This window comes from Molossus molossus, unplaced genomic scaffold, assembly GCF_014108415.1.
Source record: "Molossus molossus isolate mMolMol1 unplaced genomic scaffold, mMolMol1.p scaffold_m16_p_16, whole genome shotgun sequence".
NCBI classification, from domain to species: Eukaryota; Metazoa; Chordata; class Mammalia; order Chiroptera; family Molossidae; genus Molossus; species Molossus molossus.
In genome coordinates this window covers 30170004-30177864 of record NW_023425351.1, presented here as the reverse complement: position 1 = coordinate 30177864, position 7861 = coordinate 30170004, and positions in this window count along the sequence as shown.

Genomic DNA, 7861 nt, shown 5'->3' with positions numbered 1-7861 from the left:
GACATAATTAATAATCCAAAAATTTTCCACTTGAATAATTCAAATTCCCAAGCCGATACGTACCCAGAGAAAAAGAATTCTCAATGGAGAACCTTTGTTACAATGTCATCTAGGAGGTAGATGACAAAAAATAAAAATAAAAAACTTCCATCCTGCCATTTTCTCCTCATTATTTATTTTTCTAAACAGATTATTTTAAGATCCCAATAATTTACTTAGTATAATCATCTGATCCCAGCAACAATAAAAAAGTCAGACACAGTATGGAAAAGAGGATGATAAACTCAGGGATAAATTGAGAACCTGGTACTCAACATTTTTTTTATTCGTAAGCAAAATCAGTAAACTACAGTTACACTGTATTTTCCCTATCCTCTTTCAAGTATCCAAGGTGTCCAACAAGGTGTTAGCTAGAACGTAGGTCCTTTAAAAAAAAGTTCATGCTTTTATTTATTTATTTATTTATTTTTATTAATTTATTTTTGTTACAGCTATTTCTCCTTTTTCCCCCCAGACACCCTCCTCCCCATCCCATCCCCCACCCCCACCCCACAAGCATTGTTGTCTGTGTCCATTGGTTACGCATGGTTCATGCTTTTAAAGATGCTTTTAGAACATATCAAGCTCTATCCACTGAAAGGATCTAGAAAACAATTATCCACCTGACACCAGTGAGGAATCAATTTCCCATTAAATAGGAAACAGAACTCTGGGAAAAGAGCTGATTCCCAAACTGGGGCGGGAAACATAAGATATGCACTCAAAGCACTTTCTCATTCCAGAAATAAAGGAAGCTATCAGATTATGTTATGAGCATAATAAGAAGAACTCGGGAGCCAGCTTATAGTGGCCTAAGATAAGACAATTTCAGCATCAGTAAGATAATAAAAGCAATGGATTGAAACATACAAAATACGCTTAAATCCCCGAGTTCATAATATTACCCAATTTACAAATGTAATTTTCTAAAGTAAATGCTCAGAACCATCACAGGTCATCTTTGAAGGATATTAGAAAACCAAGCCACTGTTTTTAAACCTGGAAATTAATAGAAAAAGATCAAGCTTTTAGTTGTTAATGTAGACTCTAGCATAATGCCCATAGTTGGAGGATGTAAAGGAGAAAGCAGAGGACTGAGCACTCCCAGATCGGCAAGCTAATCTCATAACATATGCGGGGCACAGCAAGAGGCCCCAGTGTCCTCTCTCACACAGCCTGCACAGTTCTGATGACTTCTCCAGTGGCAAGCACTAGTAAGAGTTTGTGTTGATTTTTTTATGTGCTTACATATTTCTTTACATAAATGGAATCACATATAGTATATATATATGCTAATCTTCAGTTTGCTCTTGACGAGCTTTCCACTGATTCTTTTAATAGTTGTGTAATATTATGGATGTATCATAATTTGTTTATTAATTCTTACTGATATGAAAAAAAAAAAAAAAAAAGAGGGAGAAAGAAAGCAAGCTTTTTTCCGGTTTTTTGTTCCAATCTCTGTCACCATGCATATCCTTATTCCTATGTCTCTGTATACACATGCAATTGTTTTAATAAAATAGTCTTAAAAGTCAAATTATTGGGTAAGATATATGTAATTGTAATAGCTTTCTTGAGATATAATTATATTAATTAAACAATTAAACAAGTCAATAAATTTTGGTGTACAAGTATATTCAGGACTCCAGCCCTCCCCCCCCCCACACACACACACACACACATACAAAGAAAATCATGTCCATCACCCCCAAGTTTTCTCATGCGTCTTTATTCTGGCTCCCTCACACCTGTCCCCATCCCCAGGCAATCATTGACCTGCTTTCTGTCACTTGTCAAAGAAAATTGCACTGGATTGAGTTAAACAATCTGGCAAGACTAGATTTAAGACTATTGCAGCAGAGGTAACTAAGAGATTATTTACATCTCAGAGGGGCTGAGAAACAATGTACACCTGTAACTTTCTAAAGTAAATGCTCTAACAAAAGGAAGGTCAGGGGCTATTGTCAGAGAGAAACCTGCCTAAGGTTTAGTAGACCAGAGGGGAACATGAAGGCCGGCGGAGTCACACTGTAGATTCATTTACATTTTCTAGAATTTCATGTAAGTGGAATCATAATGAAAGTAAACTTTTCATCAGGCTTTTGTACTCAGCGTCAATATTTTTACATTCATTAATGCTGCGTGCATGTTGATTGTTTCTTTTTATTGCTGAGTAGTCTTGTATTCACACACCACTATTTGTCCACTTGCCTGCTGATGAACATTTGGGCCATTTCCAGTTTGGGACAATGACATATAAAACTGCTATGAAGATTTGTGTGCCAGTCTTTGCATGGAGTATACTTTCCTTTCTCCTGGTTAAATACCTAGAAATGGAACAGTTGGTATATGCCTACCACATGTTTTTAAGAAACTATCAAATTGGTTTTATTCTACATTCCCACCAGCAGTATGAGATTTCTAGTTACTCCACATCCTCGCTAGCGCTTGCCATGAGCCATCGTTCTAATTGTAGACATTCCAGTGGGTGTGATGCAGTATCTCTGTGGTTTGAATTTGCATTTCCCTAAAGACCAATGGTGAGCACTTTTTCATGGGCTCATTTGTCATCCACATGTCTTCTTTGATAAAATGTCAGTTCAGATCTCTTACCTATATTTCTGTTGGGTTATTTGTTTTCTCATAAAAAATATTTGATATATTTAGCAGCATAGAAATCCTTTATCAGGTATGAGAATTAAAAACATTTTCCCAATTGGGATTTGTCTTTTTATTATGATAAGAGTGTCTTTTAAAAAAGAAGTTCTTAATTTGGATGAAGTCCAATTTATCAACTTTTTTTTTTTTTCTTTTATGGAGCTTGTTTTTGGTGTTGTTACTGAGAAATCTTTGCCAAACACAATGTCACAAAGATTTTCTCCCAGGTTTCCTTCTAGACATCTTATAGTTTTAAGTTTTACTTGCAGGTCTGTTATCTAGTTTCAGGTGTGTGTGTGTGTGTGTGTGTGTGTGTGTGTGTTGGATCAAAGTTCTTTCTTGCACATAGATATCCAATAATTCCAGCATCTCCTGTTGAAAGACTATATTTGCCACTGAATTACTTTCGCATCTCTATCAAAAATCAATTGAACACATGTCAGTTGATGAGGAAATACAGTGTTGCAGTCTCAGAGTCTATAATGCATTTGCTGAGCAAAGCAATACAAAATAAGAGATTTTTAATTGGAAATTATTTAAAGTAGTTACATCAAATATAACTGCTCTGAACCCATTGACTTGGTTAAATGGTCCCTTGGCCATACCTTTTGGGTTCTCTCCTGAACAGGCTTCCTCATTCCTTTCAATATACATAGGCCGAGAAGCTCCCAAGTCTTTAAGGTCTGCTTCCTTTCTGATTAACAACTCCATTTTTAGGTCATTTTCCTCTTCTCACATTTTATTATAAGCAGTCAAGAGAAGCCAAGCCGCACCTTCAACACATGGCTTAGAAATTTCCTCACCAAGGATCAAATTTCATCACTCAGAAGTTCTACCTTCCACAAAACACAAGAGCACGAACGCAATCCAGCCAAGCTCTTCACCACTTTATAACGAGGACGGACTTTCCTCCCGTTTCCAAGAACATGTTCCTCGTTTCCGCCTGAGACCTCATCAGAATGGCCTTTACCACCCACGTTCCTACCAAAGGTCTGCTTAGGATTACTTAGCTTTTCTCAACAAAGCCTTTCCTTTCCTTCTGGGCCCTCACTGAAACTGACCTGGATAACTTCATACTTCTAAGTGGGTTTTGGGGAAGATGCCTTAGGGTTTTATACAGACAATCATATCCATTGCAAATGGAGATGGTTTTTCTTCTTCCTTTCTAATTTTATGCCTTTTATTTCTTTTAGTTGCCTATTGCACTGACTAGTATTCTGGTGGGATAATGAATAGAAGTGATAAAAATGGGCATCTTTGCCTTATTCCTGACCTAAGAAGAGAAACATAAGTCTTTCACCATTAAATGCTATTGACTTTGGATTTTTCGTGGATGTCTTTTTCAGATTGAGGACATTTTCTTCTATGCCTACTATGCTGAAGGTTTTTGTCTTGACTGTGTGTTGAATTTTACCAAAATGTCTTTCTGCATTTGCTGAGATGGTCATATAATGTTTCATCTTTATTTAGTTAATGTGGCTAATTATGTTGTATCATTTTCAAACATTAAAACAAGCTAGCGTTCCTTAGATAAACTTTACTTGGCCATAATGCAGGGTGTAACCTTTTCTATATATTAATGGATTCAACTTGCTGATACTTTGTTGAGGAGTTTTGAATCTTTGAGGGATGCTGGTCTCTGTCTTAGCCAATTCAGACTGCGTAACAGAGTATCGTAGACTGGGTGGCTTATAAACAACAGAAAAGTATTTCACACAGTTCTGGGGGCTGGAAGCCCAAGATCAAGGTACCATATGGTTGAGTTCTGATGAGAGCAGCTCTACCAGTTTGCAGACTGCCAACTTCTCATTGCATCTCACATGGCAAAGAGCAGAGTAAGGGATTCTAATCCCTTTCATGAGGGTACGCCCCCCCCCCCAGACCTCATCTGATCTTAATTACCTCCCAAAGGCCTCACCTCCTAAAGCCAACCTATCAGGGGGAAACAAACATTCAGTCCATTGCGGTCTCTGATCCCTTCTCTTATAAATATTTGTTGAATTTTGTTTCCAGTGTTACACTGACCACATAAAACAACTTGTTAAGCATTCCCTTCCCTGGTTTCTGAAAGTGTATGTCTGATTAATATTATTCTTACTTTTCACTTGATAGAATTTACCAATGAAACCATCTTGAGTTTTCTTTGCAGAAAGGTTTTTTTATTGTTACAAGTTCACGTTCTTCAATAGTTATATGGCTATTCCAATTTTTTACTTCTTCTTGAGTCACTTTTGGTAAACTGTGTTTTTCAAGGAGTATATTCATTTCATCTAGCTGTCAAATGTTTGGCACAATTTGTTCCTAATATTCTTTCATTTTTCTATTAAAAGTGGTTGGACATATAATGGTATCCCTTTTATTTGTAATATTGGAATTTTATAATTGTCTTTTTACATCTTGATTTGTCCCATTGGGCTTATCAATTGTATTAATCTTTCAAAGAATGAATTTTGAGCTTTGTTAATTTTTTTGTTTCTAAATTATGAACATCTATTCTGACTCTATTATACTTTCCTTCTTATTTTAGGTTTAATTTACTCTCTTTTTATAGTTCTTAAAGTGAAAATTACATCAAAATTGGAAACCTTCCTGCTCTTATATTATAGGTATTTAAAGCTATAAATTTCTCTCTAAGTACTGCCATTACTTTACCCCATGAATTTTGATATGTTGTATTTTATTATCATTTAACTCAAAATATTTTCTTATTATCTTATGGTTTCATATTCAAGCCATGGGTTACTTAGATATGTATTATTTAATTTGCAAATGTTTAGAAAATTTCTAAATACTTGAATTACTGGTTTCTGGTTTAACTCTATGGTCATAGACTACACTCTGTAATATTTCATTGAAATTTCTTGTATGACCTAGTGTATGTCTACTTTGATAAACATTCCATATGCATTTAAAAAGAATGTTTATCCCACAGCTATTGTATACAATGTTTGTAAATGTCCAGTAGCTCAAGTTGTTTGATAGAGAGCTCAGATCTATATCCAAGCTAATTTTTGTCTACTTATTCTATTAATTATTGAAAGAGTGGTATTACATTCTCCAAATATTTTTTCCATTGGTTCTGTCAGTTTTTGCTCCATGGATTTTGAAGCTTTGCTATTAGATGCATATATATTTATCATTATGTCTTCCTAATGAATTGATCTCTTTGTGATTTATAAATGTCCCTCTTTATCTCTTGGAAAACACTTTGTCATAAAGGCTACATTTTCTGAAATTAATACAGCCATACTAGCTTTCTTATGCCATTTCCCTGGTTTATCATTTTCCATTCTTTTATGTTCAATTTATGCATATCTTTAAATTTAAAGTGCATCTCTAACAGATTCATATGCTTGTATCTTGAATTTTTATCTAATCTTGATAATTCCTGACCTTCAACTGGAACATTTTACATTCACTGTCATATATATTACATTTATATCCAGTATAATTATTGCCGTGGTGTGTTTAAGTGTATCACCTTGTTAATTATTTTCCATTTGTCTCTTCTGCTTTTTCATTCTGTTGCTCCTTTCATTGGTATTTTGTTTCTATTCTTCCTATTAGAATACATTAGAATACAATACATATATTGTATTATATGTTCACCACCCCAAGTCAAGTCTCCTTCTGTCACCATTTATCCCCCCTTTATACTCCTCCACCTCCCTCCACCCATCCCCCTTTTCTTCTGGTAATCTGTAGTCTGTGTCTATGAGCTGTTTTTGTGTTTGTTTTTTGCTTAATCCCTACATCTTGTTCACACAGCCCCATAAACCCCCTCCCCTCTGACAGCTGTCAACAACCTCTATTTTTTAAATTTTTTTATGAATTTATTTTTGTTACAGATATTTCTCCTTTTCCCCCCATTAATACCCTCTGCCCAATCCCCCGCTCCCAACATTGTTGTCTATGTCCGTTGGTTACTCATACATGCATATATGTTCTTTGGTTGTATCTTATTCTTTAGCTGCTTTAAAGTCTACTAAATCTAACATTTGAATCACATCACATTGTGTTTCTGTTTACTACTACTTTTTTGATTGACTATGGTTCCTGTTTCTTATGTCTTTGCACATCTGGTAATTTTTTTTTTACTGTGTACTGGACATTGTTAGCGATACATTAGTGAGACTCTGCATTCTGTTATCTTCCCTCTGAAGTGTATTGATTCTTGGTCAATTACTGGCTAATAACCTCTGAATTGTGTAGGTTCACTTTTAGGCTTTGTAATGGGGGATATGTAAAAATCTGGGGTGTTTCCCAAGCACTTCTAATTGGCAAAACTGGACCCCCAAAATCTGTCACCTCTGCACAGGGCTTGGTTCAGGCTTTGTTCAGGTGGCTGTAGGGCAGTGGTCTTCAACTTGAAGATAATTTTCTCCCAAGGTGACATGTGGCAATATCTGAGCACATTGCAGATTGTCACAACAGGACATCAAGGGGGAGCTACTGGCATTTACTGGGTACAGGCCAGGGATGCTGCTAATGTCCTACAACATCCAAAACAGCTCTATACAAGAATTATCTGGCCCAAAATAGCAATAGTGCCAAAACTTAACAACTCTTGTCTCACTTAGGCCTTACTCTAGAGCGTGGTTTTGCTCTGCCTGGGGATTAATGAGGTGTGGTCCACTCTGCCGGGATGAACCACTGATGGCTTCAATCACTACTTGACTTCTAATCTCTCTGGTGAGCTCCTCTCTGGTGAGTCTAAACTAGTCGTGCTCTGAAGATGCTGTTTTTTGATGGGAGGATTTTTAGTTCATATTATTTTCTCAGTGTCAATCTTTACTTTCTTTTGAACATCGAACTTAATAAGTGTGGAATCTCTGAAAGCATACCATTATATTTGTATTATGATGTATATTTGATGATGTTTATGACTGACTATTGAATATCAGATTCTTAAATTCAAAACATAGCTTAATCTGATGACACAGCAAGGTATAAACATCCTATCTATGTGCATGAATAATTGCCTATTTGATTAGGAATTAACTTATACATATAGGTGTGGATATTGTCGTTGGATCAAAAACCTGATCTTTTGCATTACATTTCATTAACATCTCATATTTTCTTGTTTTTTATCAGTGTGCTGGCTTTCTAACCCACCAAGGAGTTCTTTCTCTCCGCCTCTCTTTGTTTTCATGATTTAATA